General features: G+C 47.7%; 1 protein-coding gene across 5 annotated transcripts in view; it reads left to right on the top strand.

Moving 5' to 3' along the window:
• Window positions 1–26,390, top strand: part of LOC135905912 (metabotropic glutamate receptor 5-like) — a 392,463-nt gene that overhangs the window by 321,420 nt on the left and 44,653 nt on the right. The window lies entirely within an intron of this gene.

Raw genomic sequence — 26,390 nt, 5'->3', positions numbered from 1 at the left:
ACGTATTTCATGGTTGAACAGGTGGAGATTGATGATGTGCTTCAACTTTACTTGTTGATTTTCTTACAGGTGTTCAACATTCTTGAGCTTGAAAATGAGGTGTATTCTCATCGAGTGGTATTTAGAGCAACGTTGAAGACAACACGCACACACACACACACACAAACACACACACACAAACACACAAACACACACACACACGAACACACACACACGCACGCACACACACACACACACACGCGCACGCGCGCACGCACACCCACACGCACACGCACACGCGCGCGCACGCGCACGCACACACACACACACACACACACAAACACACACACACACACACACACACACACACACACACACACACACACACACACACACACACACACACACGGGCACGCGCGCAGGCACACGCACGCACACGCACACGCAAACGCACGCACACACAAACACACACAGAGCTTTCGCGCTCTGTCCCTAACCCTATTCTGAAAAAACAAAACAGAGTTGCCTCGACGAAAGTAAGGACCGAGGCGTACTTGCAAATCACTGCACTGTTTCCTGTTGCTCTTTGTTCTTCAGGTTTAGGTGTTCTTTAGGCGCCACAGATTTCTCTCTTTGTGACTCCAGTTTTTTTTTTATTGAGAGGCAACTTTACTAGAACAGCTTCGCTAAACCTTACACATATTATATCATTTATAGCCGGTGCATCGAAGAGAGTCACTTCTCTTGAACACGCTTACTTACTTCCTGACACAACTTTCTTGAGAAGACGACATTTCCTGATAGGTACGAGATGGACTGCGGAATCGGCGCCAGTGATCACTGCCAGTGCCCGTGCGGGATCAGCGGAACCAGGCCGCAAGTATATAGAGATGGGACTGATTGCGCAGCAAATTACTCTGGCTATTCCAGAAGCTCTTGGGCCTTTTGGTTTAGCGCTCAGGCTTCTTGTGGGATTCTACTGCACAAGTAGACAATATATGCTATCATTTGCAAGACTGATTCATTCATTCATTCATTCATTCATTCATTCATTTATTTTTCTGCGGTTTACCTTCGTCATGTACAGATGTCATGATCTGGTGAATTAATGGCCCGAAAAGGCAAGTGTGCAAACTCGTACACAAGTAGAACGAAAATGACGACACGACTTGGGACAATCTAATCCGTTCTACTTGCTACCATATTTTGCACGCTTTCCCTTCGGCATCACGACTCCCTACCTCAAGGTTCAGTTATTCAAAACTGCGATGAACGTGCCACGAAGATTTTGAATTTGCCAGTCACCGAGCAACAGACGAATAATCAGTCAACAAAAGAGACGGTAGAGGACGCGGAGATGGTCGTGCCGCCAGGCACTAGAAGGTACTTAACGCGACGGGAAGGAAGAAAGGGAGAAGGAAGCAGGACGCATGTGACAATGTGGACCGCCAACGACACTGGTGGTGGTGACGCTGACTAAAACGCAAGGGAAGACATCGCGGCACGGCTGAAGGCCACGTTCTCGGCGAGCAGACAGCCCGTCGTTGTCTCTGAAGACCTGGAGATTGCTGCTGGGCTACATCACAATTTTCTGTTTGATTAACCGTGTCCTAGTTGACACTCTTCGAGAGAGAAAGCTTCACGTGGAAAATACGTTATACGAAGAAAACACTTTCCGCCACGACTCACCGTATAGTAGTAGAGACGGTGAACTGCGCCTATCACGCTTAACCGTGGCAGGAAAAAAGGGAATGCAGGCAAGATACATACGAAAGATAGGGAAGAAAAGGGACGAGAAAGGAACACAATAGTAGGAAGGATAGCGGGGAATATCGGCATAGGCGTTGCGCGTGAAGAGAGACCAAATTTAAGTGTGGTCAAGTAGTAGTGAGAACGTCCACGGAAAAGTTATTTTCCGAGGAAATAAGGGATATGAAGGCGAAAAAAAAACAATTGTACGGGAAGATGAGGAATGTGGAATGATAGTTGAAGCGAACAGTGCTGAGAGCAACAAGAGAGCGTTCCAAAAAAGGGAGCGGGTTTATAGCATTGAGATCTCTAGAGTATACGTAGGGGCAATGTCCATAAAGGAAGGAATTGGGAAAGAAAGGAGCGAACATTACATGGAAAGAGAATGTAATAGGGAGGCGCAGGGAAAAAAGACGAGGCGAGAGATGATTGTACCTTCGGCATGGTGCCAGTGTGGCGAGCTGCAAGGGACAGTGCCCTTAAAGGAGGAGAGGGAAGAAACAAAAAATGCAAAAAAGAAACCAACGAAGAGCTAGTCGTCTGGGCAGAAGAAGACGTGAGGTCGCAAAGATGAATTACCGTAATTTTCTCGGCGGCTTGCCATGAATCATTCCGAGCGGGCCGCTATTGAATTTCTCCCGTCTCATTCTCGTGAGTTCTTGCGGAGGGAAAGAAGAGGTCGCGCCACGCAGCTCCAGAATGCCATCCTCATCCAGTCCGTTTCTTTTTATTTTTTTTTCATTCTGGCACAATATTTTTTTCTTATATGTCGGCCATCTAGCACATCCCTTGCGTCTCTTCAAACCTACCACGGACTCCGCGCCACTTCTGGCTAATATACTACATCGTTCTCTGCAACGTATTTCTACAACGAGCTTTTCTACTAGGGACAATGTAATGGCTGATAGCGCCGAGTGCAATGCCTGCGGTGTCGAGGAGGCTATAGAACATCTACTGCGTTACTGTCCAGCTTTTGAAGATGAAACACATGAGCTCTGCATAGCTCTAAATCAGTTAGATGGAAAATCGTTCACCTTGAGCAAGATGGCCTACGACCATCGGGTCGCATATCGCAGCTACAAAAGGCCACAAAAGCGCTGCTGCGATATTCGAGAGCTATCGGATTGAGTCACCGTCTGTGCACCGTTCTGAGTGACCGATCGATATCCCCGGGAGGCTTCCTCTTCTTCTTTTAATCTTTCCCTCCCCCTTTTCCCTTTTCACAGTGTAGGGTAGCCGACCGGGCTCAGTCCTGGTTCACCTCCCTACCTTTGATTTATCATTTGCTCTCTCTCTCTCTCTACTAGGGACAAAACTTCCAAGAAAGCCGCAATTCCATTTGCGGGCAGTTATGAGTATGGTTTCTACCTTTCTCTCCGAATTATCGTGGAGGCTATGGCGAAACCACTAGTTTGTGCAACGTCAGCTGCCGTAGAATTCTGTGTTCTGTGCGCAGCAGTCGCACATTTGCCTTTAACTTTGTGGCCACGCATTTCCCGAGACACTCGGCTATGATCAAAAGGCAACATTCGCATTCGAGGGCAGGACATGCACTGCGAAATACGCCCGGGTAAATGCATTTGGTTTGCGCCAAGCCGCCGTGCAATTCGTTGCTGCGTAACGAAGACTAGACAGATAAAGGGGCATTCTGATATTTCGACATCCGACAGCGGCGGTCACGACCCGTGGCGGATATGTATTTCGTCATAAGTCAACCCACTGGCAATCACTAATCTTTGCACGTGCACCAGTACTTACAAGCGGGCCAATTGCACACGCTGCCTAATATAAGCGTGACTGCAGAGGAGCGAAGAAATGGAAAACCAGCGCATAGCGACTTAATGCCGCAATGCTGGCTTCTAATCAATCAAAAGTGTGGTAGCTGAGATACAGCTAGGCTTATCGTGGCTGCTGTCAGTTTTCTTCTTTTTCATTTCGAATCTCGTTTGTACGTAAGATTAGTCTATGTTCTCTGTAGAGGGTCAGCGTCGTACTCCAAGGACTGCGTTCTACCAACGGACACATTTACCAATGGGCGGCGGTCCCTGTAGGCAAAGATCGCTCTCTTCTACCACTACGTAAAGCATTTTTCAAGGAAAACCGGGGAGCCGAGCTCGCTGCGGGACTTTCCCGTTCTCGATCTGCAGGAAAGGCAGTTTCACGCAGCCAACGCAAGCCTTCGTCGGTGACACGGTTGTAGGGAGAGGGCGAACGACGTCACGGCAGCTGTGCGCAGAGTTCGCTTTTAGATTGCCGGCCTACCGAGGCTGTCCTTTCTCGAACGCAAGCAAAAAGAGTAGTTCTGCATGCGTGAAAAATAAAATAAATAAACGTACCGAAGTTTGAATAACACGAGAATGGAAAGCACGCGATTCAGACGCTAGAGGAGGAGCCATATTGGAAGCTAGGGACAGATAGGGGGGAGGGGAGAGTAAAAAAAAATGCGGCCTCTACGCTTTTCGACTTCTCCGCCCCCCCCAGAAGTATGGCATACGCCGCGATGCGGCTCAGCGGTTTTGGATGGACACAAAATTTATTCCGGTAGATACTCGCTTGCTCCCCACTCCCGCCCACCCACCTGCCGCCTCCCGCACTCCCCCCCCGCCGACTCCAAATCATACGCCGTCCCCTGTTGCTACGTTATTTCGCGCAAAAGTAGTATTGCCAATTTCGTTGTTATTATTTGTGCTTACGTATATATAGACATTTCGTATGCATGTAGTATACGTATATGTGCATACAACTGTGTGCAAATAACCATGCTCCTAGTCCCTAGGGAGTTAGTTTCCCGTATGTTCCTTGTACTGAACGCCTGCTTCCAGCCGGTTGAACGTTCCCTTTTTTTTTCTTTGAAATGGAGCACACGGCGTCTCCCTCGGAGGAACGCCAACCTGTGAAATTTCTTTCTTTCTTTCTTTCTTTCTTTCTTTCTTTCTTTCTTTCTTTCTTTCTTTCTTTCTTTCTTTCTTTCTTTCTTTCTTTCTTTCTTTCTTTCTTTCTTTCTTAGCAAACGAAGATTTCACCATGTCATTTCTTTTGTTTTTGTGCTGAATAAAGCGTTTTCCCGGTTCAAGTTTCGTTGCATTGAATGCTCTGACGTTCATGTCAAAATACGCCGTCTCCGGTTCCGTCTGCACTCCACTGTGGCGCCTCTACGCTGCCAGAGAGCGCTGCGTTTGACGTACGGAATGACTTTGACTTCGTTGACGATAAAAAGCCTTTAAAAGAACGTTCGCCGGACGAGAAATGAAGAGCATAAGCGAACTCAGCGCGGCCTTTCAACGGATGCTCGGAGCACATGCTCATTATCTAGCTAAAAACATTATTAAAGAAAAGTGAAGTCAAGAGTCACCGCATGATCATAGGAAACCGTGCGAGTGAAATTTGTAGGCTGTCACTCGTTTCAGAAAGTCATTATAAGAATTAGAACCAAATATTCCATGGAGGTACAAAGTTAGGAGTGGAAGACTTGTCATTTTGTCAGGTTACTTCACAAAAAATCACAGCCCAAGCACTCCGTACAGGCGGTTAACCAGCGAAGCTGGAACGTGCGGTCCCGTTGTTTATCACTGGGTTAATCTCGACGGTTCGTTAAAGGACGTCTCTGTAGGCTACCGGGTCCTCGACTCGCAGTTTCTGCTCGCGCTTGGCTACACGAGCCTGTTCTTGTGCTCGGGATACAGCATCGGCACGGCCTAGACGAGCTCGTTCCCGGATCTGCTCGCGGCGTCGCTGATCGAAAGCTTCCTGCTCCTAAGGCGTAGGTATGACACGTCCCCTACCTATTTTGGAACCGGAGAGAAACTGCTACGCGCGCACTCGGCTGCTACAGAGAACGTCAACGTTAGTGCTGGCGCAGCTAATCCAACACCACCTAGATAGCGCAAAGCCTTTTCGCTCTGATCCATGACGTCATGTTATCTGACCCTATTGCCATAGAATCTAATAGGGATGCTCCCGAGTAGGCAACAGTGATTTTGACGTCACCACATTTGTCGCGCTAGCCTCGACAATGGAAATTTCGGGCCAGGTAGCGTGACGTTATCGATCGAAGTAAAGGGGCCTTGTTCTAACTAGGTGTTGGTTAATCGCGCGCCTCTTCTTCTTTTCTTTATTTTCGCGCTTGCACATGAAGTTGCGCCGGAGGAGCTTTCGGCGTCCAGGCGACCGACCGAACGGACGGATGGACGAATCGGCTAGCCATATACAGCTTTGCTTTAATAATTATTCCTCTGGCCTGTTTATTCGTGGTCTCCCTCCTAAAGGCAACTTCACGTCAAATAGAGAGAGGAAGGCTGTAGTCTAGACGGGCGTCTTGTTGGCTATCGTACGCAAGGGGAAGGAGCTCAAGCGAAGAGAGAAGCCATAGTGTCGCACGGAATACCATGCATTGACAGCGATAGGAAAGTTTTAGACAACTACACGAAACGAGGTTCGTTGATTGACGGGCCGTAGAAAATTGCATAAACTTTTGAATACTATCTGAAGAAGCGTGACGTCACGCGCGCTAAGACAAACATGAGCAGACCTCACTCAATCACCGCGAGAACTCGCTGGCACAATGCTGATGCGATAAGGAGCTTCGGCAACGCTTATTAGCGAACGCCTTGCGCTGCCGCTCGCTTTACCATTCCAGCTGCATCGCGTCTCCCAAGATCGGGTTACGCAGCCTTCAACACTTGGGCGTGTCGGAAGACAGCGCGCATCAAGCTACCAGCAATTTCTGATCGCCCATGCATACGGGTCGCGGCAGCGCCATTCAAGCAGAGAGAGAGAGAGAGAGAAGAATACAGGAAGGCAGGGATGTTAACCAGTCAATAGTCTGGTTGGCTACCCTACACTGGGGGAAGGGAGAAGGGCAAGAGAAAGAAGGGGAAGAGAAAGAAGGGAGAGAGAAGGTGTAGATACGTGTACGGACAGCACTTCAGTTAAACTCGCTCGAGCAAACCAGAAGTTCTGAGAAAACACAAAAGTGCCTTCACTGCCTTCTGAGCCGATGATCGGTCGGGACGGTGCTCTAATATTGTCTGTTCACTCAGAGGACGAGCCATTAAAGCAGCCATTAAAGCAGCCATTAAAGCAGCCATTCAAGCAGAAATAATGGATGCCAAAGGGCGCGAGAGCATCAACGGAGGAGGGGACAGGAAAGGATCGAGCCCCAGTATGCAGGTGCAGGTATGCAGGTGCAAGTATGCAGGTGGTCATCCAAAGTGACGGCTCGCGCCGCCACTTTGGATGAAATGTGCGATTTGCAGGGAAGCTGTCTTGCAGGTCTTGCAAGCCCGCCTATTGCAAATGTTTACGCGTCAACGTCGACGCGATCTTGTTGTAAGTTGAGGACACGCAGGCTGCGCCGTCGTAAAAAAGAAAATAAAACAGAAAAATACAAAAATAAAGGCGAAGTTGTGCTGCGGAAACTCGCAAGGTGGAGGAAGATTCGTGAAAGTGAATGTGCACGAATGTGACAGGAAGCTAAGTTCGATATATGACAACTTCCCTGCTAAAAAAAAAGAAAAAAAAGAAAGAAAGACTGGAGTTCTTTTCACTCGCCTTTCAGCGTCAGCAATTCTGCAGCTTCATTTCGTTCCGCGCTAACAATTAGCGAACAAATGGACGAATCTTAATTTTACTGGCGCGGCTGCCGCCGGCGTTCTCACTGCGGCGGTCCGCGCTATAACGTCCGGACTAAAACGAAGCTTATAGAACAGAGAACCGGAGAAAGTGGGTTGAAGAAGAAGAAGAGGCGGCGAACGAAGAGAGGAGGAGTTCGAGATTGCATCCGCCAAACTTTACGACCCCGCCCGAGTAATTTCGCCTGCGACTAGAGCGAACCGACCCCGTGGCAGGAAAGACGGGAACTCGTGAACAAGAAACAAGAGAGCGAGGAGCGCCATAGTGTTCGCCAACTGTACCTCTTTGTATATCTCTCTGCAATTCGACTCGATCGGTTCGTCCCATTCCGCGACCGCGTCGCGCGCCTTCGAAACCAAGCCGAAACGCGTGAGCGCCAAATCGGAGCACGCCCGTCGAGCCGTGCTATATACAGCACGCTTCTCGAATGCGGACGCCTTTAATCTCCCAAAGTTCGGGAGCATGCAGTGAGCTGCCGCCGCTGCCAGGCATCTGTAACGCGTCTCGGCCGAGGCGACTTCGAATCAAGTCTCGCGTGAAAATTTAATGGAGAATTCCTTTTACGGCGCCTTTTCCTTTTCTCGTCTAAGTACAACAAAAAAGTTCGCGGGTCCCTCTTGCGTAAACAAGTTCTCGAGCTAGAGTTTTCTTCTCGCCGTGCTTGGAGTCTTCGTGCACATGTATGTATCGTTTGTTTGTTTCTTTCCCAGCGGAACGTCTTGGCTCGCACCGCGTGGGCCGAATTCGTCGCGCTGCGTTGCTTCGACTCTACGGAGAGAAGATTCAGAAGCTTTGCGGACGCGCAGCGACGCGTATATTGGAGGGATGCGGAGGAGACAAGAGCGCCGTCGAATGCCGAGACGCTTAATTGCGACGGGTCCCGGAATGTATCGCTACGCGAAAAAAAAAATGAAAAAAGAAGGATTCTCAGTTCGAAGCGCCTGGCTGGTGGCGCAGCGACTTCGTAACAACTTTGCCGCCGTTTACGAGTTCTCTCATAATTCTCTCTCTCTGCCTCTCTCTCTCTCTCTCTCTCTCTCTGTTTCAACACACTGTTATGCGAGTTCAATATTCTCAGTTTGCCGGAAAGAACGGCGAGTAACGCAGCAATTCGTTCCCCGTCGCCCGTTTTCTGGAAATTTTAAATCTTGCGGCGTGGCGCATCGCGTCGGGGCAGAATAGTGTTCGGAGAGATCGATTCGTGAAATTGCGCTCTGTCTGCGAGCTGGTTTGTTCGTACAAAGAAAACGGGATGAGTTAGGTGCGAGGTGCAACACTTTGGAGTTCCCTGCGCCATGAATTATATTGCGGGAAACGAGTTCGCCAAATCGTTTGTTACTTTTTTTTTTTGACGCACTCACAGAGTGGGTGGAAGAAACGGGACCGGAGAGAAGTGTTTTCAGGACAGATGTCTTTAGTGAACAAGGAGGAGGAGGAGGGAAAGAGATAAGAAGAAGGCAGGGAGGTTAACCAGAATCACGTCCGGTTGGCTACACTACACAGGGGGAATGGGAAAAGGGGAAACGAAGATAACAGGGAGAGAGAGGAGGGAAGGAAATTGCAGTGAGTTCGATGACGTGTGTGGCCTTACAGAAATTGCATTGATAGTCAAAGTTACCTACGTATATATATATGCCAAAAATGTTTTAAATATTATCGATTGATGGGCTAAATGTTTCAAAGGAACAAGCAGACAGTGAGATGCGTACAGAGGAAGCATCGAAATTAATTTCGGGTTTGTTTTATCACAATATATTTAGGAGGTGTTGGCCCCTTTTAGCAGCACCCGCTACTCCTCTTCAGAATAGAACCAACATGTACTGAATATGATATAACAAACCGGCACTGAACAAAAGAAAGGTAACAATAACCAAATGAATATATAGATTTAAAGTAAGGTGACTTAAAAGTACTAAAGACAGCTCAGAACAAGACAGACAGAGAGAGAGAGAGAGATTTATTATGATAGAAAAACTGAGAAGTTGGCCTAAATCAAAGTTCAGACCGGCAACTCAGCTCAGAACAGGGGTAACGAAAACACACCAGAATTTAAAGTCATCTCGCGTAAACGCAAGAACAAGAGAACCCCACTCGCAAAAGAAGTCAGGAAAAGCACTCTCACGCAAAGTCGGCTCACATAGGTACCTATGCGTGCCGACTTTAAATTATAGAGTGTTTTATGTGACTGTGTTATGTCACTAAAGACAGTTTACAACAGAGACCACGTAGAACACAGTAGAACGTAAAGACACCCCACAGAGATACACTGAATACATTTCTTTAACCTGCTGAATGCGATACTCGGTAACCGAATCCTTTTGCAATTCGTCCCCTCTGAAATACGGTGGGCGGGTACCAAAGAAAAGACGGTTCTTTTGAAGTGTATACATCTCTCTTATGTACCATCTTTAGAACTCATTGTGCGTGATATTAAAATATGCGAGGCGCCTGACGACGGTGTCGTAATATCCGCACATTTACGCTTTTCGGTGAGGGACGATGTGGCACGAGCCTACAGTGAAAATCTTCATCTCATTTAAGGGTACGCATGCTTGTTAGAAACGCCGGACTGCGCCATGTAGACCTCAAGACGAGCTAGCCCACATGCGTGCTCTGAGTTAGTTCAACTGACGTGCAAGAGCTATCTCAGAAACGCGTTCCTTCGAGCTAGCATGGTATAGATACCATTTGCCGACTTAATTCGATTGACCAGTCTTACCAGACCTGTCACCGTTTGAACAGAAATGCAAACGCCGTGAAGATAAGAGACGTCTTAATGCTTTGGCGTAGTCGTTGATTCGTTTATCCAATCGGGTTCGTACAAAGAGGATTGGTTCGTGCGCTACTTTGTAATTCATTAAAGGGAAAATGAGACATCCACCCAATCGTAGCCATTGCTACGAAGGGAACCCATACAGGTTCCTCGAAAGAAAAGACCTCGCAGTTGAAGGAAAATTCGTCCTGGTCCGGGACTCGAACCCGGGACTACCGCCTTTCCGGAGCAGCCGCTCTACCATCTGAGCTAACCAGGCGGCCAAGAGATGGCATTGAAAAGCTGAACTTATCAACAACACGAAGCAAAGGCAAGAGTTTGACGTAGGTATTAGGTTCCAGTGCGTGCGTATGTATTTTCACTTCCACCGTCGGACTTCGTTCCGCCGTCGGATTTAATTCCGAGAGTGCAGGCCAGGCGTTTGCACTAGACGTATGCGCTGCTTCACCAGACACCGTGTAGTCAGTGCGGTTGATCGCCTTGGGAGCACCAGCTGCGGGAAGTAGCGTCTTCCTTACGACAAAACATCGAACGTTGGCATTTGGTTGCTCTGAAACGGAAATTATGTACACTTGAGAGCGCAGCTCTATGGTCAGAGCAACGTTGTTTTTATTTTATTTTATTTGTTAAATGCCACCTGGATAACCAAATGTTTGGCTGCAATTCTGCGCTTCAATCGACCAACTTTTCTATTCGGCTGGTTCGAGCTAAACCAACACAAGCGAATAAAAAATGGGAAAGGCTGCCTATAGGCGTCGGACAGAAAGACAACCACGTTAGTTCTCCTCGGTCCTGTACTCTTCACTGAATCTCAGATACCGCATACGTATACAATTATTGAAGAAATTGTAATTTGTGCCCCGGCAAAGCTGGCCAGTTCACCCAGTGTTCTTCTATATAGGACGACACATACGCCGTGGTGGCAGAAGTAACTGTAGAACACATTCTGTACCCCTGTCCGTCCTTCATTTAGCGAGAGGCTTGCCCTCGGCAGCGCTCTAAACCAGCTAGATGGAGGAGCTTTCTCGTCAGACAATATCTTAGGAGCATGGCCTCGCATATCACAGCTATCAAAGGCCACAAAAGCTCTGCTGCGATTGCTGAAAGCAAGCGCACTGAGCGAATGTCTGTGATGCAGCGCTCGGAATTTCCACTGCGTCGGTGACATGAGCACTTGACTTCTTTTCATGTTATTCTCCCGTTTATCTTTTGCCTAGTTCACGGTAGCCAACTGGGCTCAGTCTTGGCTAACCTCCCTGCCTTTATTTTTTTCCTCTCTCTCTCTCTCTCTCTCTCCCATAAACTGCCTCTCGTTGCGCGAAAACGTGTCGGCATAACTGAAGCACACCTTGAAAATGTCTACAGAACTTGCTTAATTCTTCAGAAAGATTTTCGCAAAATGCCTAGACATATGTTACAAAACGTTTAGCAATGTCTTCTTTAGTTTACTTCAGGAACACTCAACTTTTTCAAATTCGTTCGTAGTAAAAGGAAATCGCGTGACTCGTTGTCGTTACATCAGTGGCGCGCTATCTGCATACGACACGTTTCTCTGGCACACAATTTTAGGACTTTTTAAAAGTTTTGTTATTTGCGCCTTTGCATAGAGAACAACAAAGGATAGGAAGCAGTGAAAGCTGAAGCGTTTCGAGAAGCAGAATTCACCACGAGTGGGTCGTAAACAACGAAGACGTCTAAGTCCATAAAACCAGGCACTGAGTACCAAACTGCTCGAACTCCATCTCGAAGCACTACGTCTCCCCAACTCCTCTTTTTATTCTTCCCAAAAGTTCCAACATTTGCAGCAAACTTCCCTTGTGTCAAGCGATCAAGGAATCGTTGATGCCTGCGACATATTTGCTCCCAAGACAAACTACGTTCTACGCATTCTGAGCTCGAATCGTTCCTTCCATTGATCTTTGACTGCCTCAGTAACGCATTTGTCACCCAAACAACACACCTGCAGCTTTTCCGCTGGCCCACTACCTTTGGGCTACGATTCCCCCAACACCTCCGTGCACCTGGAAAGGAACACACACACGCAAAAACATACGCTACGGTGCTAGATACAGGGTCATAAACCGTGCACGGGTCATTCCCGTTGAAAAGGGAGGGAAGCAGGGCAGCTACCGTCTCACGTGCCGCTCGGCTATAGGAACAGCAAGCGATTCGCGTCTCCTATACCGTCCCGAAAAGCACGCCCCCGGCCGAAATGACCCCGGACCAAACAGCGGTGGCTCTCTTCTCTTCGCTGCTCTTCTTTTCTTTCTTCTTTTCCTTCTTTAACTTTAGTTTCCTTCGCACTACGGTCGCCAGCGTTGCCACTTTCCCACCGAGCACACTTCCATTTCTCTTTGTTTGCGGCCCCCGGTTCCGCGCTTGGTCGCTGCCCGCGATTTCTCTCTCTTCTTTTGTCCCGCGCTACTGTACTGCTGTTGCTGATTCAGTGCTGTGCCCTGCGGGGGTGCGCTCTTGTTCCGGAGAGTGAAGACTATACTGCGTGCCGCTGAGAGAACGCCGTTCCCGCAGTGCTCTTTTGTTCTCGCCACTCGATGTTCTCGTACCGTGATTTGTTTTTCGCGCTCGCCTTCTGGTGCGCTAGCTTCTTTTCGATACTCCTACCTCGCCGGCGTGTCGGAACACTGCAGCCCGTCGTTACAAGCACCGAGCTGCCGGAGTTTCTCTCTCTCTCTCTCTGGCCTAAGGGCAAGATGAGACGGAGGCGGCGAAGCGGCGATGGTCACGCAATTGTGCTTTCCTGCCGGCTTGCGTGCCTGCCTCGCACTGAGATTTTCGCACGCTTTGCGGAATCAGCTGTATCGTTCTCGGGCGAAGTTCAGGAGGGTTGGCGATGTGTGAGCATTGCTGGGAGGTGGGCATTTTCTGTGCGTGTCTCTTATTTTTTTTATTTTTCCGTTGCTGGGTAGAAACATATGTTCAACGCCAATACTTGTTTACCTGTACTACGCGAAAGCAAATGATGTTGCACCTGAGCCTTGAATACTCGTGGCAAGATTGGAACACTTGAACAGTCCGGGAAGTTCCTTTCTTTTTTTTTTAATCTTCTTCTTTTTACTTTACATTTAATTTTTATTTCCAACTCCAGAGCATGACAAGGAAACTGAATGTCCTCGCAGTTTGCCCACAACTTTATCTGCGGCATAAAAATACGGTTGGCCGATTGAGTTCTCGCGTGATACCGAGTATTCCGCGCTCCTTTTCGTGCCTGCAAGTGTTCCTGAGTTGCCACCCCGCCCCCAGCATAAACTCGTTTTGAGCTTGTTTCCTCGTGCTGTCGATTGGGCCACCACGTGACGGATGCGACAGGGTATAATCTTCGAAGGAGAATGATCATCGTTTGCTCTGAGCAGCGTCTTACGAAACTTTCTCGTCTCTTTCCTGCGAGTGAGGCGATTTGATTGTGTTTGGTTTGATTTAGACATGTCTGATTTGCAGTTGAACGAAGCTACCCGCTTATGACGCCCGTTAGCGAACGGGGTTGTGTTGCTGAAAAGGCATGCTAACATGTCCCCACAAACGGTGCATTTGGTAGCAAGCGAAGCTTAGATAATACCGCGGTGTATTGCAGTAAATGTTTCTTATGTGATACTTTTCCTGCTTTTTTGTGTGTGTCTGTATTTGCCCTCTCCGCGTTCAAACTTAGCATGACATTACTCCGCGACCCACCAGCTCATAACATTTACGCAAAAGCCCGTTAGGCATAAGTGCGTCGCCGTAAGTACTTATGACTTTAGCAGCCAAGTTCATGGTTTGCTTCAGTCTCTCTTTCTTTCTTTCTCTCTCTTTATCTTTCTTTTTCTGCGATATTATTCATCTAATCAGACGTAACCTATTTCCGCATTACCAACTCTCCACAGCTGTAATGGGAGTCAATTCCGAGAAGCCATCATGGGCAACGCAAACATGCAACAAGCCACAACGTTGCCGGCGCGTATGACGACAGCGCAACGAAACAAGCCTACAGTATATCTGTCACATCATTATAAAGACAATACATCCGTACAGGCACGGTCAAAAGCTTACGGGATACGAATAAAAAAGTTGAACATTTACTGAGCGTGAGCATGTAGCCGGAATTAGAAATGGGCTACGTGTACTGTACCGTATGCGATGAACACATTGTTGTACAATTTTCATGGCTGCAAACTTCAACTGCGGTGATAGTCGGCTTTTTCGCGGAACTCGAATCTAGTAAGCTTTCGAGCGTGCTTGTACCTGCGCGATGAAATTGGCGAGGGTTTATCGAGTACAATCCATCACAGAAGGAACGTTGTTTCAAGAGCAGCTCTCGTTACATACATACATAAACACATACATATATATTCTCTGCCACCAAGGTTTGTGAGTGGTAGCGCTGGCGAACACACCCAGGACTAGTTCTAGTAGTAAAACATAAATACCCCGGAAAGTGGATGGGAAGGGATGGGATGGAGCCACGTAGCTCATTGGTAACAGCATCGCACGCGTAGTGCGAAGAAGCGGGATCGTTCTCCACCTGCAGCCCATTGTTCTTTCTTTAAAAACAACTGCTCACAAAGAAAGCAACCCTTTCTTCATCCATTTGCCCTTCCGTTACTTATAATTCCTTTATCTCAATTAGTAATTAGAAGTAATCTCCGTTATCGTGTCCTTGGTGTCTTTATTGCCTTGTTCCACATGCGTCCACCATGGCCCTGAGTGGCGCTGGCTAACACTCCCAGGGCTAGATCTGGTAAACATAAACACCCAGGTTATAGTCGTCGCCGTAGCACAATTGGTAGTGCAAGGCCCAGGTAATGCGGAGGTTGCAGTTTCGGCTCCCACCGGCGACGAGTCATCTTGTCGTCCATCGTCGCTTCCCTTTTCTTTATTACTTTCTACGTTTCCATTTCAACCACGGCTAACTTCCCCAATGCTTTCCTTGGCTACATTGTCTCTCGGAATTATATCGCCATGATTGAAAAATCGAGCTCCTCGGTTTCCGAAGAGCTCGATTTTATATATATATATATATATATATATATATATATATATATATATATATATATATATATATATATATATATATATATATATATATATATATATATGTGTGTGTGTGGGTATAGTAAAGTATATACGTGAAAAACAGTTCGGTTTGCTCACCAAGAATTTTACACACCTGTAGCGCTCACGGAGTTGATCCGACCGCTCCACGGTAACGGCTTATTGTAAATCGAAGAAAAATATTATTTTTCTGGCTGTATACTTGTTTTCTTCCCTCCTTCCTTTTGTCCCGCGTTCACGCACAGGAATCTCTTAAAACAAGCTTTCGCAATTTTTTTTCGACCATTACTTCGAGTTTCCGCGGCGCTTTAGTCGCTGAAGCGACCACGGGCAGGTTTCGGAAAGCTCGGCGTGTGGGCCAGGCCGGCGCTTCAGCTTGAACAATGCCAGGCCGCTTTCTGCGATGGAAGCCGGTGCTTACTTCTTCGGCCGGTTTATTTCGCTAGGCTGGGCTGCCTTTTCGGAATTGCGTTACCATGGCCACCTGTGCTGGCCACGAGGCGCGAACATCGCGTAGCGGGACGTCGCGGTGAGGTGTTTCTGACAGCGATATACGCGCTACCGCGTAAAGCCTTTCCCATCGCTTCCCACTCTTACTCTGCGCACGCATGTTAGCGGCAAGCAGCCTTTCGGCGAAATTCGCCAACAAAGCGTGGGATCACCCAGAGAGGCGATATTTTCTCTCGTCGCTTACAAACTGAAAAGTTTTAAGTGACGAACGTCGCGTCGGTGCTTTGACTGGTTAAGCCGGTATAAGCCGATATGGATGGATACTGGATAACAAAAATAAAGCCAGGGCACACACGTGTTATATTAGTGTTTCACAGTTCTAGAAGCGTCTCTTACAGGAAAACAATAAATATTGACCCTATAAAGGTCGCGATCGTAAGCCCGAGTCAGCCAGCTTTGGGTTCTCGTACCTGGAGTGTCACTACCAGAAAGGGCGGCGTGGCCTTTTGTGCTAGCGATGCGGAATTGTGCGTTAAAAGCATCTGCAACCAGGTGCTTCAAACAGAGCGTATCCGTTTTGTGTGTGAGCAATCCCGAACAGTCGTAACCTTGTACCAAAGCCATGTGTTAAAGCGCCCCACATGCAAGTGCTCTTCCCGTCAAGCAGATGACGTACAGTTAAGCTCTCTTCTCTTTCGCATTCCTGGGACCCGAAAGCGATATCTGTTGCCAGTCTCGATTCGTTCTAGCGTACATCGAAAGAGAAGCGTTCGGAACACGTGTCTCCGCATCGCCTGATCGGTTATTTCTGCCTCGCTTCAGGGCCAAGTGCAAGACCTGCTGCGATTCCGATTTCGATTCGAGCAAATGAAATGCGATACATCCTTTGTCCCCTCCCCACCGCCCCCCTCTGCCCCCTCACTTCCTGCACCAGCCCTTTTGTGGCGACGCCCATTAGGCATTTTTTTCTTTCGCCTCTTCTGCTCTTTCAGTGCTTTTTCCCAGGAACAGCGTTCGAGATGTCGGTGCGACATCGACATTCAGTTCACCTTTCCTTCTTATGTCTCGTTCTTCCCGGTTTCCTTTTTCTCCCCCGTCTCGCCCTCCGTCTGCCGCAAAAAGCCGCTACGCTCCTCGGTTTACCAGTGTGCGCGTCAGAAGATAGTTCCGTATGGCCGTGTGACGCCTTTTCTCATTCTCCAAAGCCGATTCTTCGGCAGCGCTCTTACTTCGCGCGTGTTCTCTCGGCCGCACATCCCAGGCGCCGTCTCTTAACGTTCCATTTCGTTCCTACCCCGTTCATTTTCTCTTCTTTTTTTTTCTGATCACGTTATTCCTTGCTCGTAGCACATACCTTTGCCCGCTTCACCGCAAGAAGCAAGGGCTTCTCAGCCCGACACGGCGCCACTGCACATCTTCCCACCCCCGCAGCCGCCGAAGCACACACATCGAAACGCACACCAAGTGCTGCCGTTTCTGTTCCGCCGGCGGCGGCGACGTCGTCTCCGTCATCTCGGCAGATTCTGTTTTCGCACCCACTTTGTACTCGGGTCACGACCAGAGGCGTCGAAATCCTCCGGTTCCCACAAGATGCTGTCGCCCTTCTTTTTTTTTTTTCCTTCTTCACACTCTGACTGCAATGAAAACTGTTCGAGAAAGAAAGCTACTCGGCGTGTGTTGGCACGACGTTTCTCTCGCATTCGGTGTTACCGTTCTTTCTTTTGTCTCCTGCCGACCTCTTCGCGACGTGTGCTTGGTACTCGACACATGTCCGGTGTGGCTCGCTCTTCTTCGCGCGTTTCTCGGTTTGTCGCGAATCACTTTGCAAACACGTTATGTGGCACTCGCAACTGCTTTTATATTCTGTTTCTCTTTATTTCTTTTGATTATCTTTCTTTGCCTGCTTCTGAAGACGGCCGGGCAGGTGAGTATTTGGCCGGGATGCGCCGTCACCAAACCGCAGTGTGCGTGGTGCAACGTAAGAAGTGCATCATCGATTTGAATTTTCTTTTGTTGTACTTTTTGCTACAATGAAATAACGGGCCCCGGGGTAGGGCTTAAGGTTATGATAACTCCTTTTTTTTTGTTCTTTCTTTCTGTTTAGCTGGACAAGATCTTCGATCGCTCATTAAGACTCGTTAAAATATTTGCTTCAATTTAGTGGTCTGTCGAAAAAAAAAAGAATAAAAAAAATGGTCTCTTTGGAACACGTCCTTTTTTTCTTGTTTTTAACGTGCTGTGGTTCGTACACTTCCTCCATATTAGCGAGTTTGCTCATTGCAGAACATTTTACGCTGAGAATTGATAAATATCGTAAAAGACGAGGAATAGTTGCGTGAGATAAAACATGGCCAATACAAGGATTGCAAGCATTCTCGCCATAGACAGCTGCAGGCGCACAATCCATGACCACCTAAAAATGCATTCTCTTGTCACAGGGCTTTTTGGGACCTAGTATTCTGCGGCTATACGCCTTGTCTGAACGCATTGTCTGAAACGTTGTCTGAAAGAGTCTGTCATGTTAACTGCTGTAACCTTCCCATGAGCTAAAGAGGCTGGATTTCTATGTAACCAATTCGAAACCTTGAAGTAATCGCAGTGAAGTCTTTACCTTACAGATGTCTTGGCAGGCACGACGCGGTGAAGACCATTATTGCGATGATGCTGTAGTTGTCGGGGTGGCATTCATGCCGCGCTATAACCAATGTCACTGGCTACACAAGGTTAGTGATTAAACACAGGCTACCACCTCAAGAGAACCCTGAAAATGGAGAAGGCAGGGAACGAAGTTAGGAAGCTTAATGTTCGTAAGAACCGTTTGTAACTGTCCCGCCGCTTTCGTTAGCACTGGGTTTTCGATCACAGATGGCTGATGCTTGTTCTTACGAAAGAGAGAACTGTACGAACTGTTTTGTGAGCGTGCCTGCTCTCGCACCACCCACACCCCTAACCCTATGCTATAGTTTCGGATTTCCAGAATGTAAGGATAACACGTCGACGACACTGAGGAGCTGCGGTCAACGCCTTATTCAACAAATCATGGTCACTCGCGAAAAGTCCATCTCGACGCGCTAATCATGCTGTAACTAGGTGATCTTGTCGTTGATGGTCATAAAAATACGTTCAACTCATGTTTCCAAAGCAAGTTATTGTGGTTTTGAGCGAGCCACTGTCGACTAAAGATATTTCCCACGAGAATTCCTTGAAAACTATCATTTCCTGAACTTTCTTGAAACATCCGAACAACATGTACCCTTGCCCAGCAATGCCCTTCCCTCAACGTTAACTCTTACATGTATACGTGCGCACCTTTTCGAGCGTTCCAAAATGTGCGAGATGGCGACGTCTTAGCCTTGCCTCGTGCGTATCCTGTATGCACTGGCTACAGACAGTGAAGCAAAACATGCACGTCCAGAATTTCCCCTTTTAATGAACGCAAGGACGTCGAATGAATAGGCAACCTCGTTTTACGCGAGCTATCACGTCCGCCACGTAATCACCTCCCCAAACGCGCTCACTAGCTAGCTCCATCCGTATCACTTACTTCCACATTGCAGCATTCACGAGCTTGATCGATAGCCGTAACGCGTCAACACCATGCTCGATGCGACTGATTGTTTACGCAGTGCATTCTCCTCCGTCAACCGCCTCATCTCTTTAGCAGCGCGAAGCTATAAAGCCCAATATAACGTTTTCTTTTCTCTTATTTCGTTTCTTCTCCTTTTTTGGACGCCAGAAGTAAGGTTACGGCTTATCACTCTTTTCTCCAATGCGCACTTAGCTCTACACGAACTTAGGGCTCTTCGAGCTCGGCGCTGTCGTCGGATTGGTCTCGTAATAAAACCTTTATTGGTGGCGTAGGACGGGGTCGGTATTTTCGCGAAGGCGCCGTTCCATCGCGCTGCCGTCCTTGATCCTGCGAGGGACGCAAGCGCGGCGACGGCGACCCTGTCTCTCCCTTCTTTATGGGCGATATTGCGTGCAGATACGGGCGCGCTGAACAAACACAAGACGCCGCATATACGCAGTGCAAGGACGCCGGCGATTCCCCGCGGTCTTTATTTCCGCCATGTCAACAAGGCGGCCTTTCTTCCGGCGACATTTCTATTCGCGCGAAGAGAAAGCGCGCGAGATTCCCGGAGCTCATTTGTCGTGCGCGGGAAAAAGCCGCTAGATGGCAGCGGCGACCGAATTCGCAGTATGCGCGCTTCCGTTAACGACGCTGACGCGTTCGCTTCGTTTTGCCGATGCGGAAGAAGGCCATAGACCAACAAGAAACGGACGTGCGGCTTGTTGTGTTTCAGTGGGTTGGCATTCTGTTCTATATTTGTTATTAAGAAACGAGAGAGAGAGAGAGAGAGAGAGAGAGAGACGAATTTAACAGCCGTCCGGCACTCTTTTTCGGCAGCCGATTCTCGTTTAGGATGGAAAATGCTGACTCACAAAAAAAAAGGCCACTGTGGTGTGACGAGCGTTAGACGTGCGCTACTAACGCCTTCGAAATTCTCCACGCTCTCGTTTTTATTCTTCTTTTCTACCGCTTCATTTTGATCTTGTTGCTTGGCGAGTGTCATACGCAGTCATCGTCTTCGTCGCCAACTTCAACTTTGTGGCCCGGCTTTTCTATGGCCTCTTTGTCTCGCCTGATTCTTTCTGTGCGCCGTGCTTACAATCATCCCTCTTCTTTTTCCCGACGTGCCATTCTTGAAGCCATTCTCTCTCGAACTCCATTATCCCTGTGTGCTGCGGGTCTGTAAAGAAGGACTTCGGCGACGCCGCCACTACCAGCGACTCTGCTATTGGGCGTGTTCAAAGTAAAGAGGTCCAGTCGGACTCGCCAAGTCCTTTTGTTGCTCCAGGACAGCTGGGCTTCATTCTTTTCGGAAATGGTGGCCACCCTCGCTCGGTATTTTACAATCTTTCCTTTCGTTCACTGCTCCAGCCTAGCCGTTTACTCATCCAGGCTCCTTCACTTTTCTGGAACCTTCGATTTTTTTATCCTGCGGAATAAAATGCGGTAATTGGGGTTAGCTTCTTGCCTCTTGTCCTTTGGCGTTTCTTCTTCGAGCGCACTTTCTTTCTTCCTTTTTTTTTTGCATCTGCTTGAACGCTCAAGAGAGAGAAAATGATAAATGAAAGGTAGGGAGGTTAACCAGGACTGAGCCCGGTTGGCTACTCTATACTGGGGAAAGGGAAAGGGGGACGGACAGATTAATAGAAGAGAAAGTCCACTGGGGATATCAGTCGGGCACTCAGTCCGAATCACAGACACTGACTCAATCCGGGAGCTTTCAAGTATCGCAGCAGCGCTTTTGGGGCCTTTTGTAGCTGCGATATGCGAGGCCATGGTCCCAAGATCTTGTTCAAGGTGAACGACTTTCCATCTAGCTGATTGAGAGCTGTGCAGAGGTCTTGCCTTTCATTTGAATTTCATTTCCATTTCGTTGAACGCTCAAATGCTTTTTTAAGAAAGTAAGCTCGTTACAGGTCCTCTTTTCTAATCTTTGATCTGATTAACCAATCGTCTGTACTTTGAAATTGCCGCGAAGTTCATGTAGACGAACTTGATCACGTATCAGTTGAACAGTGCAGTATAACCTTCGCATAAAATGATACTTGTGCTTCCGGCGTTGTCCATACGTTATTAGAGAATTTTTTTTTTAAATGCGAGAGCATTATACGCCCCATTGAGCGAAAGTGTCCTGGTCGGCGTGGCCGAAAGATTGTACCAAAAATGACCGACGGTGCAAGAAGTCAAAACACGTCAAAAAAATAACAGAAAAGCTAGGATTGACGGCAAATTCCTGAGGGAGCTTCCGGTAAATGAAGTAAATTACTGGCTTTGAAAAGAAAATTTGGTACAATCTTGGTCTGGGTGGGAATCGAACCCAGACCTCGATACGGGGTGCGAGACGAGCTTGCTGCCCCCACGGCACGGCGGGGTTTTTGTTTTTCTTTCTTTCCAACTTGGCTACAAGCCTCAGAAGAGTTTGTGATCATAGCTCACACTCGTTTTATATGAGTTAAAGCATCAAGCATTGACACCACAGCTTCATCACAGTCTTGTACACGTCGCGTACCTTCACAACCATTTCCACGGCGGGTTCACGGTTCTGCCTCATTAAAGGTGTGCCTAGTGGGTGCGTCATTGCAGACGTCACGTTGCAGCTATCAGGGTGACTAAACGTGTGACTGGGCACGTGACAGCACAGCCAATGGGGAGGAGGTGGCGCCGCGTCGCGGGTGTATAAAATGAGCGCGTTCATGACGTTCCGAGGTCTGCAAACGGTATAATGCTTTCGAATGCACACACGTAAGCAGTCTTAGGTGTCCCTGTGATTTTTCTTTGTAAATTTTCATGAATAACGTTGATAGGTGAGCGAGTTGGAACGAATTTGCGTCCATAAGCTGCGCGACGGATTGGACAAAAAGAACATGAGAAAAAAAAAACGAGCTCCGACCTCTCATACTAAGTTCAATTTAAAACACAGACGTGGCAGCTGCCATTGTCAGACATATGCACGCTAACACAAACACGTATGATTAGCGGAAAGTACAAGAGAAACAGCCGTTCTGGGCGAAAGTTGAGGATGCTTCCAGCAAGAACAGTGGGTGGACGACCACGATATCGGAGCAGAGCACGAATATCTACTGCGACAGTAACTCACTCTACAGCACAGAAATGGCAGGAGGAAGGCCTAGGGCACGACAGATGGCGCTGCTTGTCGCCCACGAGCCCACGCGTGTCTTTCCTAAAGGTGGCGTCCCCAGATGCGCTAAGGCGCCGCTTTTATAAATGGAGGCTCGACCTACTCCCCGGGACAGGGGACCAGGTAAGGATATTCTCCATTACGCGAAATACCTACACCTATAGGGGGCGCATATCACGTTCATCCCACCACGCCGCACTTCTGGAACGAAAGACTTCTGCTTTCCGTGGAGGAACTTCTGCCAAGACAGCCAACTGGAAGAATGGCTGAGTCACGTCTCGCAAACCGCATCTTTGTACCTCTAAACGTGTCTGTTCCCAAAAGGCTTCACACACTCTCTACGTTTTCCATTTATTTATTTATTTATTTATTTATTTATTTATTTATTTTGTTGTCGTCATACCCTTAGTACGTGTCCTCCAACGCTGGCTCACAGAACGGCTGCCTCGTGGGTTGGCGCAAAGCAACCGAACGATCAAGCCTGCCACGATGGTGGCAGACTGCAAAAGGCGCGGCGACGCGAGGACCGACAAAGAAATAACGAAAGCGATGACCACATCGGTACCAAGACAACACACACACACGCACACACCTCCGCCGAAAAGCTGCTAAACAATATCAGAAAGAAAAGAAGGGGATCGTTTAATGTACCGACGGTGGCTGTCTTTTCTGGCCCGGAGCCAACCGCCGTTACTGATGGAAGTGAAGAGTGCGAGGGTTGGGTTAGCGGCGCGCGAAGCTACGAAAACCGAGCGTCGTCGACAGCCCGGCTCCCTCGCCGTCTAAACTCGATGGGGGGGAAAAAAATATGAAAGTGGGTATAGTGCGCAGTGATATACCGTGGCCGAACGCTTTTCCCTTCGTTCCGCTTTAGCGACCGCGACTGCGGCATCCACGTCTTCCTCCTCGCCGGTCGGCCCACAAATCACAGCCGTGTGTGTCACCAAGCGCCTCCGCAAGATGCCCAGCGGTGAGCTGTACTACGTACGTACACGATACACCGAGCGATGGAGTTCACTGTTGCGCGACTCTCTGTGCGGCTTGCGCTTGTGGGCTTTATATTAAGGCGAAAGCGTTAGATGGCTCGTGGGCCGAAAAATCCGGTGTCCGGCGTTGTGGCACCAGAACTCGTGGTGCCAGAATTCACAGGCAGTCGAACCCTGGACCTTTGGTGGATGTCCAAGCCACGACCTTTGGTGCTAATTAGGGCGAATTAGGCCACGAATTTCTTTGTGAGAAAGCGTGAAGCAGTGGCGAAGGAGGGCAACGTTAATTAAGGCACAGTTAATTGCGATATAGTTAGTTAAGGCACTGGAACCGACTACCATTGGTGAAAGTCGAGCCATCGACGTTTGGTAGTAGTCGAACCCATTTGGAGATATGGGCGAACCGGCCATATCTCCAAGTTGTATTCCAATTGACATCGTAAAGTTCGAGGATAGAAACCACTGCCTGTGGTGTTAAGGCAGAGTTAATTGAGATACAGTTAATTAAGGCACCCGAACCCATGACCTTCATCCGGGAAAGACAATAAGTAACAACGCATTCGAATGAAGGAGGAGGAGGAGAATGAGAAGGAGGAGGAAAGAAAGAGAGAAGGCAGGGATGCTAACCAGAAATGTGTCTGGTTGGCTACCCTACTCTGAGGGATGGGAAAGACGGAATATAAAGATGAGATACTATCGATACAGAAAGCTGTATCAGGAGTTTTTCATGTCGCTCTACAATTTTCTCATTGTCGCTTTCCAACTAATTATAATATTTGGGAAGTTGATTAAATAATTAAGACTAATTAGCTAATTATGCAGAATGAAAAATTACTTTAGTATCTCCAAGCAGCGACAAACAACATTACCTTGGTTCTGTCCAGCTACGTGGCATTCGCATATTTTAAACTTTGGCAAAATTAGCTGGGACACCCTGTATAGTTCGTCCACGCGAATGCATATAAGCAAACACGTGTGTGTAGTTTTCGTCACGACGACCACCGACCAAGAAAGTAAATGTGTTCGCACCTTTGTTTAAAATTGTGTGTCACCTCTTTGTCGTGTACTAAACACCTTCGCTGGCCGCCCATCTTTGCAGTGTGGAATGGTTCATGAATTTCTTTTTTTTCCTTTTCGTTTATTCTAAAAATTCGCTTAATACACGATCCCAATGACTATACGGAAGCAAAATTTGAAATTGCTGAAATGTATGTGAATAACTAAAATGCCTTATCCACGTAATATCACTAAAGATGTACGTGGCTCTTCGTCGCCACATAAATCAACAAGAACGTGCAGCTTCAAAATTGTTCATAGCGGGATATATTACGAGAAGCAAACATGATGTACCAAAATACAGAACAACACTTTGTATTAGATGCGGTATTCGGCATCTGCTCGGTATTAAGGGACGCTACTCCAACCACGAAGTGGTCGAAGCAGCGCCTAAAGATTCCATAAAAAGACTTCTATAAAAAAAGAAACTTATTAAAAGCCATCACCGTGTTTAAAACACAAGTTGATTGTTTAATTAAGCAGCCTAGAAGAAACGTTGTATGTCCTGCGCTCTTGTCATATGCATGAACGGCAGCGGGTGTCATCATTCTTGCGATAACGTATTTATGGGGCTGCCATGCGATCTATCTGGCCGGATGACAGCACATTAATAGCTTTGCCTTTCTCCTGCCCGAAGGGTACCATCAATACATGAGAAACCTGTCCGCTACCAGTCCGCTTCGCGCCTTATTCTTTGAATAGGAATCAACGCCCACGCACTCTTGAGAGGACCGGCAGATAAAAGCTTTAGTTGTAATCGTCAGCTTGAAGAGCGCGCGTTCTCACTTTTATTAGTCGGGGATGTTTTTCTTGCTGTTTTTTTTCCACCAGCGAGAGCAACGTTGCAGGGGCTAGGCAGAAGACTGCAACTGAACGCGAATGTGGGCGAAATAAACTAAAAAAATTCTAATCGTATAAATATTAAAAACGTCAATGCGATTGGCATTAGGCAATGTAGCGATGCACCGTATTGCTGAAGACGCCTTGGCGTAAGTAGGGTAAGAATGGCTGATCGCGTTAATACACTCCCACGCCACAGAGTCAGCACAAAGCTCCGGACGCTACGAAGGAAGCTTCACTAAACGTGGCCTCCCAACCGCAGCCGGCTTCGTCCCGCTGGAACTGTAGAATTTCGGTTCAGCATAACTCACTTCGAATAAACTGAGACACAATTGCATATGTGTCCTTGTTCAGGCGTGAAATATTATTTTACTTCTCAGCGAGGGCAGTGACGTTTCAGGGGCTAAATAGTAGTCAGCAACAGCACGCCAAAATGTGAAAAGGAGGCTAAGAAAAAATTACCACTTGTGTTTTAATCCATATTGTAAGAAAATGTATTTGGCGGCGAGCAGCGTTCCTATTGAATATCTTTTTCCTTGGTTTTTCAGTCTTGCAGCTTCAGTACAGCGATGGGGTAGAGAAATCTGCAGAAACTGCGTCTGTCGACGTAGCCGTGTTTCTAACGGTGCGCCGAACCGAATACTGTTGCCTTTAGCTGCATATTATCCTATAAAGCACCCATTTTGGCGTGTTGCATGCTGTCTGTTATTTAGGCCCTGAAACGTTGTTCTCGATCGCGGAATGAATGAATGAATGAATGAATGAATGAATGAATGAATGAATGAATGAATGAATGAATGAATGAATGAATGAATGAATGAATGAACCAGCTCATGGTTTCTGCCTTTCGGTCGAGCTCAATTATTTGCACATTCAATGGACGTGGCCTCAACGACTTTCTGTGTGACCTTGCGTTAACTTCAGAAAAATAAAAGGGCACCTAAGCGAAGCACGAAATCTTCATTTCGATTAGATGTTAACGTTGCGTTCGTTGTGCATAATTTTTGGCAGGTTTATTCATTCTTTTGTGCGCTTTTCCAACAACCCACGGTACTTATGGGCTTCTCCGTCCCAGTGTCACCATATGGGGACGTAACTTACTTTTAAGTAATCTGATTACTGTTGTCAAGATGAAGATCTTTATCAAAGCGCTGAAAGTAAAGGGACCAT

Source organism: Dermacentor albipictus, chromosome 5 (assembly GCF_038994185.2).
Source record: "Dermacentor albipictus isolate Rhodes 1998 colony chromosome 5, USDA_Dalb.pri_finalv2, whole genome shotgun sequence".
Lineage (NCBI taxonomy): Eukaryota > Metazoa > Arthropoda > Arachnida > Ixodida > Ixodidae > Dermacentor > Dermacentor albipictus.
Note: the sequence above shows the minus strand (reverse complement) of the source record. Positions and strands in the feature narration are given on the sequence as shown.